Genomic DNA, 13,932 nt, shown 5'->3' with positions numbered 1-13,932 from the left:
AAGAAAGGGCTGCATGTACTGAAAATACAATTACAGCGGCTGCAGGAAGGTCTATTACTCGCTCTCCTATATTGAATAAAAAGGAACGAGCAAGGCATTCTTTAGTGGAGCACGATAATGTTATTACTGGGCGACAATTATCGGCAGAATATGGACTGGGGGCGCAAGTAAATCTCCATCTACCTTATTATCTGTTTTCATTGCCATGTGGCGCCGCTCACCGAGAGCCCTCGCCTGGGGTTCCGCCCGTCACCGGCAGGGGGAGCCCGCTCTCCCGTATTAGCCAGCGTGACGTTGAAGCTCCAATCAGTTTGTGGAGAAGTCATAAGCGAGAGATTCTTAGCAAGGAAATTCTCCCTTTCCCCCGACATCCCGCCAGTGTGCTTTATTAGTGTGTGGGGACATAAGTCAGGGCTGGAGCTGTCACACTGTAAGTACTAATGTATGTGTATTTCTGTGCATCTCTCCTCATCCCATCAGCCCACCTTCCAGCATTGCATGGTGCCAGCAGCATTCAGTAGGAGCCGCACAGGTTGCCGCTCAGCTGCCAGCCTGGGGATACTTTATAGCCTGCAGCAGGCTGTTGGCCATTTACAGAGCGTCCAAAATCCCCTTAGTAAGTGTGCAAAGGGCTAGGAGGAGGGTGCCATTACATACACACACACACGTATTCCCACCAGAACCTCACACTGGAGTCCTGCAGCAGTGCAAGGGTTAACCATTTATTCCAAAGATCCCGATCATTGCAAGCAACCAAATATGTGATACAAATCAGAGATTGCAATGTTCTGGGTGATACAACGCCAATTTCCCACATTAACAACGTGTTACATTTTTGCATCTGTGGCATGGTGCTTGTCTGTACACAGACATACATATATATGCATATCATATTATTGATCATTGGGTGTCTGCCTGTGTTTGAAGAAATCTGATTATTAAATATAGAACTGTTGCATGGGAGCAGACTAAATGGTGTTGCTAGAAATAATGATTGTGGCAAATGAAATCTGTGTGTGTATATATGTGTGTGTGTGTGTGTATGTGTGTGTGTGTAGAGGGAGGCAGAGAATGTGCCCAGAGCATCCCTCTCTATCTCTCTCTCTCGCTCTCTCTCTCTCCGTCTTGCAGTCAGTAGATAATTCTTGCCTGTCTTTCTGAGGAGGCTGTAGCTGAATCCATCCCATTATTAATGTATGGCCATCTTTCAGCCATTTCCCTGTGCTGTATTATCCTATTTTGGGGTGTACAGAGGCTGTGCAAGAATCTCTGGATTTGGATGCCAGACCCCCCTTCCCTTTTTTTCACCATCTTCTCTATAATAAAATATTGATTTCATCTCCCTCTCTCTCCTGTACAGGAAGGGGGGTGTTGTAAAGGAGAACATTATGCTGCAGATAGCAACAGCACTGATCAGCTAAGGAACAAATAAGCCTTCCAGCCCCACACAGATCCATCAGACACCTTCCCAAACCAAAAGGATCTGACCACAAAAGGAGCTTGTTATCCCAGCCCTGCATTGTGCTTTGCTGAGGAAACCCTCATTTATCCATTCCATTCCTGCATCTCTGCCTTTCTTCCCACAGCCAAGAAGGATTTTGTCTACCGCACAAAGGATTTTTCAGCTGCTCCCCTCCAAATCCCCGTTCTTCTTGAATTTTGTTTGTATTATTATTTTTATGTATTTCTGCATCCAGTTTTCCTATGTGGATATGCAAGGTAGAAGAGAAAACAGCATAATCCCAACATGTCCAGAGCTTTAACCCAGCAGACTGACGGATCTGTATCTACAAACCCAGGTAAGTGCACGACCTACACAGATTCATGTACATGGTAATCTAATGCTAAAACCTGGCTGTTACCTAGACCTGTGATTGTATTAGAATGGGGTGAGCTGCATTGAAATTGCTCTATACCAGAACCACGTTGGCACCTTCAGCAGCTGTTGCTTCTGCCAGTCTCTTTTACCAGTATGGCCATGGGGAGAATATGTGGCTTTATTATACAGCAATATTAAATCTGTGGCCCACTTGTCAAAAAAGCCACAACTCCCAGCAACTGTCACGGTGTAGCTGGGAGTTGAAGTTTTATTACTTCTTGAGGACCACAGGTTGCCTCCGTGTTATACAATAACTGCACTCAACCTATGATTTTGTTCTTTGTTTTATGAGCCCTGATTCATAAGTTGTTGGGCTTATGAGTTCTTTGGCAATGACACCTGTTATTAGCAGTCCCATTGCCTAATATTGGGGTGCAGTCTGAAAGCTGAACATTGCTGTCGCCTTTTGTTTTGAAACCTGTGGGGCTCCCACTCATTTTTAGTTACTGCCTGAATTCCTTTTAACCCATAATGTTCCAAAAGCCTATAATAAGAAAAACGCTCTGTGCTGGAGAGCTGTGCAATGTGTTTGATTTCTGTAAGTTATATACTGTATGCCCAGCATTCAAATAGCAATGTAGGGAGTAGGAAACATGTCCTATTGTACAAGGCCTTGCCTCCAGATTAGGCCTAGAAACCTTCCCATGGGAGATATTATTGAAATGACAGAGTCCCCTGGGTAGAGATAAATTAGTATTTAGGACAGTGTTAACGTGTAAAAGACATCTGTGTATCAGAGGGATGTGTGTGGTTCTGCATTTGTATAAATACCAAACCCCTCCATACTGTGCAAATAATTATACCAACTCCATATTGTCCAAATAATTATACCAGCTCCACATCCCTTCCACATATTCCTATCTGCTGAACATATTTCATTCTAAAGAAAAGCAGTCAGTGTTCATTTTGAAACAGACCTTTTCTGCACTTCTGGTTGCTATCAGATGACGGAAGTGCCATAATATTATCTTGCCTGTAGAATTTCTATGCAGTGAATTGATTAATTCTGTTTTTAACAATATTCTGTTTTACACCTGATTAGATAACAGGCAGTAGATATGGGCAGTGAATCCCCATCACAATGATTTGCATTGTACATATGAGGCCCGCATGCTTCATTATGCATTGCATTCTTATTTCTGCTGATATGAACTGTAGGAGCTCAAATGCTCTCACCTGTGTTGTGTATATTACTACAACCTGCATTGAGCATGCACCACATTTCAGCCCTATATATACAAAGTAATAAGGGCTTCTTTACAGTAATGTCCCTTTAGGACCAGCTAAAAACATCCACAATGACTTTTACTTTCCATAAGGTGTTTTCACAGGGAACTACACTCCCAGCATCTTAGCAGGGGGCATACTGGGATATGCTGTTCTGTAATACCTAGGGGCCAGGGGTTGTCTATCTAAAGTTAATTGGAATGCATGAATCAATTCAATTAATCGGAAACATAATGGTCCAATAGATACTATCCTAAGAATTTAGTGTTTTAAATAAAAGGTAATAAATCCAATAAATACAGGTGGAATCCCATATTATTGGTTAAATTAACATGTGATAATAAAACACCTGAATGCCTATGGAACATCCTTTTATACATGTATGTCCTCTGATCCTGCCCTGGTGTCTTTTTTTTCTTAAATTCCGGCGCTTGCACAAGTCAGATGAATAGCGTGCATGTAGTGTGTGGGTTTGCAAATGGCGAACAGAGTGAGTAGCACTTGTCTGCATTATGCAAGGTCTTATAGGAAGTCCTCCTTAGCATGTAATAGAATTTCAGTTGTATACTCCTCCATTTTTAACATATAAACATGTCATAATGATGCATTGCATATTGTCTCTTGTCTTTAAACTTTATTTATTTGAATATCCTCATGCCTTGTAATGCTAATGAGAAATGTTGGTATTCTCTTCAGAAGTCTGTCATATGGCTGTACTTTAGGGGGACTAAATCATAATTTACTGTGAATCCCAGCATCATGGAATGAGTTTGTTGAGCCACTGACAGTATTGAGCTATGCGTGTATAATCTGCTGGTTATGATGTGCATGCTATTTATAGCTTTGGGAATCCATGTTTAATGCTACTTTAACACTTTCATCTGAGACGCTTGTGCATAATCAGGCAAAGTACAACCATATAGGATTTCAGAATTAGTGCTTCCTACCTGAGTAGCCCATTCATCTGCTCAGCCAACATTATATACTTCAAAAGAGCCAGTAATTCCCAAATCACATTCTGAAATATGAATTAACCTCCTGTATGGAAAAAACCAAGGGTAATATTTCTGAATTTAACTATTTTAACTCCCAGTACTATGTACATTTACATTTGTACCAATGTCAGTGGTAGCTTTTATTGAACATATTTGTACTATATTCCTAGAGCTTTTTAACTTTTTTTAGGAGTAACTGCCCAGAACTGCAATACAGTAGCTGTAGGTAGGAAGAATGGGACAATGTAGGTGTAGTACTGCAAGATGGCGACAGTAACCCAAGGTGGCACAGTTACAAAGCTACAAGTAGCACAGAGTATCAGGCTTACCTGTTCCACTAAGAAGCACAGTAGTAACTGCCAATTCTGTTCTAGAATTGTCCTTAGCAGCTGGATATTTTGCTCAACATGGGGGGGGGGGGGACCAGAAGGAAAAAGACTGATGGTTACCTAAGGCCAGTTACCTTTACCACTAAATGTAAATATAATGACTAAAAATGCATTTTATTGAAAGATGGGTAAGGTTTCAATCAAAGTAGGTACTTGCTTCTTTCTAATTTAATCAGTGCATAGCAGGCAAATCTTTTTATAACTATTCCAAAACATTTTCATGTTTGCAAAATAATAATAAAGAAGTTCTATTATGCATTACATATTTGTATCTTGACCATGCAGGCAGCAGCTGTAACTGTGACAGGAATGCTGTGAATATACTCTAGGATGGGCCTGTGGCTGTAGGATACTGCTAGTAGGCATAAATGCCAACAATGACAACATAAGGCCTGTCCAACCTATGGCCTCCATCTGTGTGGAACAACTTATAGAATAAACCATAAGCTCAATTCTCTTGGGCATGCTGAGAGCTTTAGTTAAACAACAGGTGGAGGGCCTGTAGGATGGAATAGCAATCTGGCAAAATATTGCTGATGGCTCTTTAAAAAGGAGTCCAAAGTCCTCTCTTACATTTTACTTAATTAAATTTGTAATAATTGCAAACCAGGCTATGCCATAATATATGTTATACTATATATAATATATGTTATTGATCAGCTATATGTTTACATAATATGCAGTGCAATCTTTATGAAACCCACCTGGCCCTCTTGGGAGCCTGTAAAAGTAGGACAATGCCCCCCCCCCCCATTCTGAACAATGACAGTTTCTTTTCAGGACTTAGAAATGAATGAGCCCGAGCCCTGTACACAGTGACAGCATAAGAAAGTAGGGCCCCAGGTTTGAAATAATTGCGGGCCCTTGTGCTCAGAGTACCATGCAGCAAGATAATTCTTCCATGTTATGGATGTAATTGGCCCATGAAATTGCCTAGAGCTCCGTGCATCAGCTGCATGTTGTCTCTTTCTTGGGAAAGGGCAGCAGTAGTGTCATAGTGTGTATTGTAAGGCAAGATAGTGTCAGTAACAGTTTCTTTGGGGGCTGTCCAACCTACAGCCTTCAGGCAAGCCTGTTGGGGGATGCTGTAGTTCAACAAAAGCTTCAGACTTGGTAGCTCTGTTTATATAAATAAAAGATAACTCCACATAGGCATTTTCTGCCCTTGGCTCTACTAATGCTGAGAACAGACCTATGCATAGCTATAATAAATGTTCCCTCTGATTTCTTGTAGGTGTTTTACACACAGATTATCCTCTGAGCTCACTTTAAAAGCAGTGGTGTTGGTCCAGTTGTGAATTATGTGTGTGCAATTAAAGTTTCTGTCTGCTCCACAATATCCTGTGTGTACTGCTAGAGTAACTTGCATGCATGAGTACAGTGCTTGGAGCAGGGTGCCTTAAACCTTCACTTATGGGACTCAGATTACATTTAACATCCATCTTTGTAGTCCAAGAATTGGTTTAAAAGTCAGTAATGCGCCTTGTTTTATTGTACAGGTATAGGACCCATTATCCAGAATGCTTGGCACCAAGGGCATTCTGGAAAGGGTTCTTTCCGTAATTTGGATCCTCATACCTTCAGTCTGCTAAACAATCAATAAAACATTAATTAAATCCAATTGGATTGTTTTGCCTTCAATGAGAATTAATTATATCTTAATTGGGATCAAGTACAAGGTACTGTTTTATTATTACAGAGAAAAAGGAAATCATTTTTAAAAATCTAAATTATTTAATAAAATGGAGTCTATGGGAGATGGGCTTTCCTTAATTCGGGGCTTTCTGGATAATGGGTTTCTAGATAACGGATCCCATACCTGTATTAAGACGTTTCACTATAATATAGGGCAGCATCCACCTTAATCAAATGGAGAACCATTTTTTTTTTTATCTTAATCCATAGGTTAAATACCCCTGTCTTAAGTGAATGATAGACTGTAGCCTTTAATGGCTGCTCTTATAATGCATATATATCTTGAATGTTATGGCATATTTATACACATACATGCTCATGCATAAAACATAAGCCTGCACATAGAGTTATCAAGTAGTTATATATACATACTCATGCATAATACATAAACCCGCACATGGACTTTTAGCACAGTCATACAGTTATAAACATACATATACACTTATAACATAGTTACACATATGCCCATATCACTTACTCTGTAAGATATAAAATAATACTGCATATTTATTTTATCTGCTTGGTTCCACAAACTCTGAATATTTAAATAAATTCAGGGCAATATCAATAAAGTGTTAGAGGTAGAAAACGTGGGGCAGAAAATTGATAACTGCATCAATAAATCAGTTGCCTTATGTTGGTGAATGTGGGGGAGGGATTAAATCTATTTATCTGCCCACTGTAGAAACATGGATTGTTCCCAAAATTTTCTGCTATTGCCTCTAAAACGGTAGGAATAAAGAAAGCTGTTTATGTTGGTTTATGTTCAGGTAATCACATGAAATGCTGTTTCTGAAAGTTATCCTCTACTATCTGTACACATTATATGTTCCAACATGTACCCTAAATTTGTATTACTTGTATGTTTTGGAATTATTTTGAGCATAGACATTAATGCTTGGCTCAGGAAGCTGCAGATCCAAGCCTTTAGGAGAGGACACAGAAAGCATTTGCCTGAGGCCCCTGCCTCAATTCAGGGTCCTTGATCATACTACATCCATTTATGAAAGTCTAAATTGCTTGTTATTATTGTAAATAAATAAATAATAGTTCTTCATTGTTTTCATCAAGGACTCTGGACTTACAGCATTCTATGCTAAAATGATACTTCCCAGTAGCTGGTAAGGCATGGGAAAGATGCTAGACATTGTATTTAAGTAATAACTTGGCTTGGCAGGTTGGACTTCAGGTACATGTAAATCTAAATCAACCAATTTGTAACTGTTTTTCTCAATTATTTTGTGGGCTGAGCCATTACCACCTTTCTACTGAACATTATCTTTTGGGGCAGACGCTTTATATTATGTATTCTAGGGACACTTTATGGATTCTTCACCTCTGGCAATGCAATAAACTAAGAGATGCACTTTTTGGGGGCTCTGAGGTTTTGGGAAAGCTAATCATGTGCTCAGCAATGTTAACTCACAAATTAATAATTTGGGTGGTTATGCCCCGTGCAGAAACTCATAAGGATGGGTTAAGTTTGATTTTGTCACAGTTATAGTACATAATAATATCAGGGAAAAACAGGCAATTGTTTTTGTGCTTATAATTTATTTCCAAAAAAATATTTTTGTGTTTTGTTTACTTAGTGCTATCGGGTTAGTAAACCTGAACTAAAAAGTGTTGGCGTGTGCCTAGCACTGTCCATTGGTATCATTATCAGAATGTGGCTACCCTATTTGCATTCGTATTTTGTGGAACCATTAAAGCATTCCATTGCAGCAGTAGCTTCCATACCGGTGTACTGGTGTGCATTCAATTCCTATGGGATACAAATCTAATGGCTAGGCATGTGTTCTTTTGCATATTCAAGATCTCTGCATTGTGTGCGTTTGAGCTGCGTGCATTGTAGCATGACTAAAATATGATTTTGTAGATGCTTTCTTCTTGGAGAAGTGACTTATTCGTCCCAGTCAGGATTATTCGTTACTGATTCCAAGAAAAGAAAATGCTGAAATCGTATCATTTTATTAATTGCCTTGGTGTTATATGATTTTTTTATTTGATATTTTGTTAGAAAGAGATTTTTTTCTCTCTGTTCAAATCCAAAGTTAAAAAAAATTCAAATTCATGGGCTTGGTACCATACAAGGACTCTTTTAGCACTGCCAAACCTCAATAGCGCTCAGCAACTAACAATAACATAAGCAAATCTTTATTGAATGTTAAAAACGATTCCATTTTTAGTATTACAAAGCATGCTTATTATATATTTTATAGGCTGTGTATAAGGTAATGGTGCCTGGCCGCATATACATATTTATTGTTTTGATGTAACTTAGAGCCCCAGTACTGAGGAGGTTAATAGAATGTACTCCAAGCTTCTTTGCTTTGAATAATGGTGGTGGTGGAGCTTCTGGTAGCTGTGAAAGCCAAAGAACAAGCTGTATTTGCCTCCCACACGAGCCTTGCTGCATTCTAAGTTAGCCCTTCTACGCTATCTCCATAGTAACGCAATGCTGAGGCACAGGAAGCTCTGCAGGTCTTCTCTGCTCTTTATATGTTCGGAGGCTGCCAGTGGGAGCAAACAAAGCCATGGCAGAGGAGGGAATGAGTGAGAGAAGGATGAAGGAATACAAAAATGAATGCATTATGCATTTCTTGGGAAGTTGTACTGGCAGCAGAAAGATGGAGGTGGTCATGCTTGAAATGTGTTGTAAGACCACATCTCGAATGTCTTGTTGGTGGCAGTTGTTCCTCTCTGGGGTTGATGGTCTCTTGAACAAGTTTATTTCTTGAGACAGAAGTAAAAAGGTTTCTTTAAGATTCATAAAAAAAGGTGTTTCATAATGTTTTGAAATAGACTATATATGACAGAAATCTCTCATTACCGCACTCTACACAATTGATTCCATTGGGTTACATTAAAGGGGAACTCCACTCAAAAAAAAATAGTTTTTTAAAAAATAAACATAATTTCACACAACTTTACAGATATATACATCAATTAAAAAATATGCAGCATTTTAATGTAATAATATGGTTTGAAACAGTTCCCTAAGCCTGGTTCCCTGTTCTCCTGCTGATCTGGCTGACTACTTTAAGACTAAAAAAAATGTGATAGTAGTCGACTGTCCTCAGCCTGCATCCTCCAAATCCCACAATTCCCTGCACACATGATGTCAGTAAGGAAGGGAACATCACAGTGCAATGCTTTGTGGGTTATGTAGTTCCTGAATGCTGTCTGTAAGCGGTTATGTTGTTACATTTTGTAACATCAGTTTTTCTCAGAAAGAGAAGAACTGTTTTGCAGCAGGATTTCAGCATATAAAATGGTATTTATTCATACTTTTTGAAGCAACATATTACAGTGATAGGTATATTAGGGGTTTCTATGCTGTGTGCGACTCTTGAAGCCAGAGTTCCCTTTAAGTGAAAGATGTTTGGTAATTAAGTGTCATCTGTTAAACACAGATATATGCAGATGCCTAGATAAAATGCTGATGTTCCGAACTGTTAATGACAATTTCTTGGGGAAAGACTGAATTACATTTATTACGAATTAGCACATGTACTTATACATACATTTTCTTATTGCGGTGGCTTTTAATAACTCAGTATTTGGGCAGCAACTGCAGTTCTACAAAATAATTAGAGCTACATTTTTGGCCATAACTTATCAATAACCGGTTCCTGTGAGTTTAAACACCTTATAAACGTTTGGATTATGGTGTATGAGACGATCTAATTGTAGGACCCACCAAGTATGTCAGCCTTTAGTATGTCTGTGCCCCAGGCAGCAGAAGGCAGATGGCTTAATGAGTAATTGAAGGGGGCTGTCAGCCAACATTTTGAGAGTTGGGTGCTGTATAGCTGTAGAAGTGATGTGAAACTGGCAAGTAAACCAGCAGACTATTGGGTGCCTTCAGAGTGGGAGTCAGAAACAAACTGGATGAAAATTAGGGTAGGCTGCAATTCATTTTTAACCATGGGCATAGTTCACTGTGTTTATTGATTAAACCACATTGGCTTAGCTTGTATAAAAGTGCATTTAGCTGTAGGCGCTTAGGACAAGTATTGTTTTAGCCCCCCCTCTTCGCATCTCCAGGGCAGGAATGCCAAACTTGCCAGAACTATGACTTACAGATTCACTAGGGCTTTCAGCTTGACATCCTTGCTCTAAAGATGATGTGTTTTACTTTATTATTCATACGTTTGCACATATCAGTTGACATGTGGTTCTTAAGGGTCCTCTCATCCGTAAATGCACCAACACATCAGAGGAATGATGGCCTCTCTCTCAGCTTCCAAATGCTCTAGAAGGATAGCAGCCTGTTTCTAAAGTAACTGAAGCCTGAAGAACCCCTCTCTCTGTCATACTGCATTTTTGGTGTCTTTGACACTGCATACATTGTTGTTTTACTAAGTGACTACTTGGTACTAGTTATGTGGCAGCTATTGATGCCTGCTGTTCACCTTTGAGTTAACTTTTAGTATAATGTAAAGAGTAATATTCAGTAACTTGCAATTGGTCTTCATTTATAAATTATTTTTAATTTTGTTAGTTATTTCACTTTTTGCTCAGCGGCTCTCCAGTTTGGAGTTGCAGCAGCTATCTGGTTGCTAGGGTCCAAATTACCTTAGTTTGAATAAGAGACTAGTTTATGAATAGGAGAGAACCTGAATAGACAAATACACTATACAAAGTATAACAATCAAACTGCAGCCTCACAGAGCAATAGTTTTGTGTCTGCTAGGGTCATTTAAAGCTGGGAAGAGTCAGAAGGCAAATAATTGAAAAAGTATAATAAAGATCAATTGAAAAGTCGCTTAGCATTGCCTATTGTATAACATACTAAAAGTTAAATTAAAGTGTGCTTATGAAACAAAACGTGACCAAGGCATTTCTTTATTTTGTCCTGATTGTTTCCCAGCTGTTGGCTGCAAACGTATTGGGTTTAAATAATGCTTTTGGATTTATCAGACCTGCTGTAAATAGTTGCATGGCTCTGTACTACCCCTAGTCCTCTTGCTTTTATTTACTAATATTTGTGCATTCCCCTTTAGGTGTAAGCACTAGACTTTGTCTAATTCCATTAAAAAAAGGAAATCTAGAAGCAATTAGTTCAGAGTTGAACCCATTCATATGTTACCTAAAACCAAGTTACCAATGTAACTTGCTCATTTAAAAACTCGAGTGCTGTCTTTGGGTGTGGTCATGACCACAACAAGAAGTTCTCTGCACTCACCCATTATCAATATATATAGGACACTATATGCCCCCCTTTAAGCAAAACAGGGATTGTTTGTCCATATATTGCAATATACTTCAAGCTGGCCAACTATGTCAAAGTCATCCCCGATCTGGCCAGTCCTACACTCACTTTTAACGGATTCATTACGAATTCTATTGCTTCAATATACATTTAACCCAGTGTCCATTAAGCAATTGCAGAGATGGCACTGTCTGTTAAAGAGTTTCCTTTGCAGAGGCATATTGGTACTGGCATAGATAGTACATCTTGGGCAAATATAAGGCTGGCACTCAGGGATGCTGCTTTTAGTAAACAAGCCTGGGGCCTAGACCCACAGCAAACACTAAACCTTGATGCTTCCTTATTTCATGCCATGTTCCCTTAATTATTATTACAGTGTCAGGGGATGCACTATGTTTTCATTTTCTGCATCAGCTGAATCATTAATTGAAGCTGTTTTAATCTTTTTTATTGGGTCTGGTCATTTACTCTCATCACATTACCAACTAGAACACAGTTAGATACTTTTATTTAGCTATTTATTTTCATTCTTTACACAGTGGTGTTCCCTGCATGTCAGTGCGACGATATGTTCTGTACATTCTGTAGATATAAATATAAAGCAAGGATTTTTACAATAGAGCAATGTACAGTATCAAGTATCAGGCCCTATGTACCTTATGTTCACTTATTGTATATAAAAGCACATTCAGAGAGCACAGTAAATGAACTGCTAACTCTACAGCTCACTGTTCACAGTTTCATAAATAATAGGTAGCAAATTAGAAAAAAATACAAAAGTACATCAGATTCAGCATTTAAACACTAAACATATTTAAAACTGACCAAGAGTAGTGCAAACAAACCAATAGCAGGTCAGCCTCACAGGGGGAAATGCTTTTTTTAAGCCCACAGCGCCACAAGCTATTCTTTATTTTTTCAGGCTGTGGTATACAGACAATTTTTTCCTATATCCCTTGCTTCATTAATATATATTTATTGTGGAATTTAAAAAATTTGGCATCTAAAAAATACAGTTACAGTTACTGGCCTCCTGATCATCTGTAAAAAAAACAAGCCAAACTTGACCTTTTCTGAGTCCATTCAGGCTTGGTATCACATAACTTAAACAAAATATAGGTATTCAACTGTACAGCCTTACTGCCCCCAGACTCGATGCATCAATCCTTTTTTGGCCTGTTTTGGGCTGCTTAGTGCCCTTTATGTATCACATAACTTGTGGATAGTAACTTACAGTAACATTGTGTATTGTAACATTATACTATTGTAATACATTACTAAGTATCAGTTGCCAGGAAATACAGTTTTTACAGAATACAACTGGCAGCCTTTACCTCCCCTGATTTGAGTTTTTACTCAGTGCTTTCTGAGGTATAATGTTTTTTAGCCAGTTTTTATAGTGTCCATAATAGGTATGTCACTATATAATTTATATAATTATTTAATTTAAATGCAGAAGAACCTAGTTTGAGCTGTGAACAAAGTTCCCTGGAGGCAAAACTACAACTCCCAGAACTCTTTCACAACTGAAGGCTACAGGAGAACAATATTTTACCATATAGTAAATATTCATTTCATTGTAAGTTCATCTCTGATTTAACCATACAAGTACAGACCTATTGTAAGCAACTTTTTTGTGGCCTTCATTTTTTCTTTTAAATGATGTGCCTTTCTCATTTGTCATTTCATGCTGACATTCCATGTCATTTTCCATGCTGACTTCTAAGACACCATCAGGTTGATAGGTTCAATAATGCCCGTCAACCTAATGGTAGTGTAAGGGGGGTAACATATTAAAAGGTGCACAATTTTCTCCAATTTGATAACCCACAGCAGCCAATAAGATGTTTGTTGAAACAGAACACCAGTAAATTCTACCTATTTATTTGTTGCTATTGGTTACTAGAACTGGAGCAAGTGTTACTACATTACCCCATAAATGTGTAAAAAAACAATCCATCTTAGAATACTAATGTGTATGTCATACTAAAAATAAATTTTAGGGTCAGCTGCTGCTTAATAGGTGAACACAACAGTTACTAAAAATTGTCCTGCCCTTCACCATTTCTAAAGTATTGATAAGGATATATATTTCACTTTCGCTTAAAAAAGGGGTCATGGTTGTGTGTGTTTAATCCTCCCTGTTAGCACTTAAATCCCAAATTTTGTATTGTGAATACTATCACAGACAATCAAGCTTGCTAATTATGTTATTGCTTGTATGATTCCTGTGTGGGATTTATTCTGGGATTTACCAGGTGTAAGAGGTTTATAGAAAAAAGAGAGAGAAAAAAACTTAACAGCTGTTATGTATTGACTACTCATTTTTTAGGAAAATAATACTGAGTTCAGGCCGTATTTAACCCCTCAGAGAAAACTGCTAGTTTGTAAGCTGTAGCGGCTGGGACCTCGGAATGTTTTGTTCCAATTTGTTTTGTGCTTGTATGCATTCTTCCCTGTGATACGCTGAGAGAAAATCTTGCATTTACGAACATCTGCTTATGCACATAGGAACACACAGAAATATAT

General features: G+C 38.5%; 1 protein-coding gene across 1 annotated transcript in view; it reads left to right on the top strand.

The window, feature by feature from the left end:
• The first annotated feature begins 338 nt into the window (after nucleotides 1-338).
• grin2b (glutamate receptor, ionotropic, N-methyl D-aspartate 2B) overlaps nucleotides 339-13,932 on the top strand; it is a 273,173-nt gene continuing 259,579 nt past the window's right edge. Inside the window, exons 1-2 of the mRNA XM_018093211.2 lie at nucleotides 339-430; nucleotides 1,361-1,799. The gene's annotated coding sequence lies outside the window, so the exon portion shown is untranslated. The remainder of the gene's footprint in view (nucleotides 431-1,360; nucleotides 1,800-13,932) is intronic.

Source organism: Xenopus tropicalis, chromosome 4 (genome assembly GCF_000004195.4).
Source record: "Xenopus tropicalis strain Nigerian chromosome 4, UCB_Xtro_10.0, whole genome shotgun sequence".
NCBI classification, from domain to species: Eukaryota; Metazoa; Chordata; class Amphibia; order Anura; family Pipidae; genus Xenopus; species Xenopus tropicalis.
Note: the sequence above shows the minus strand (reverse complement) of the source record. Positions and strands in the feature narration are given on the sequence as shown.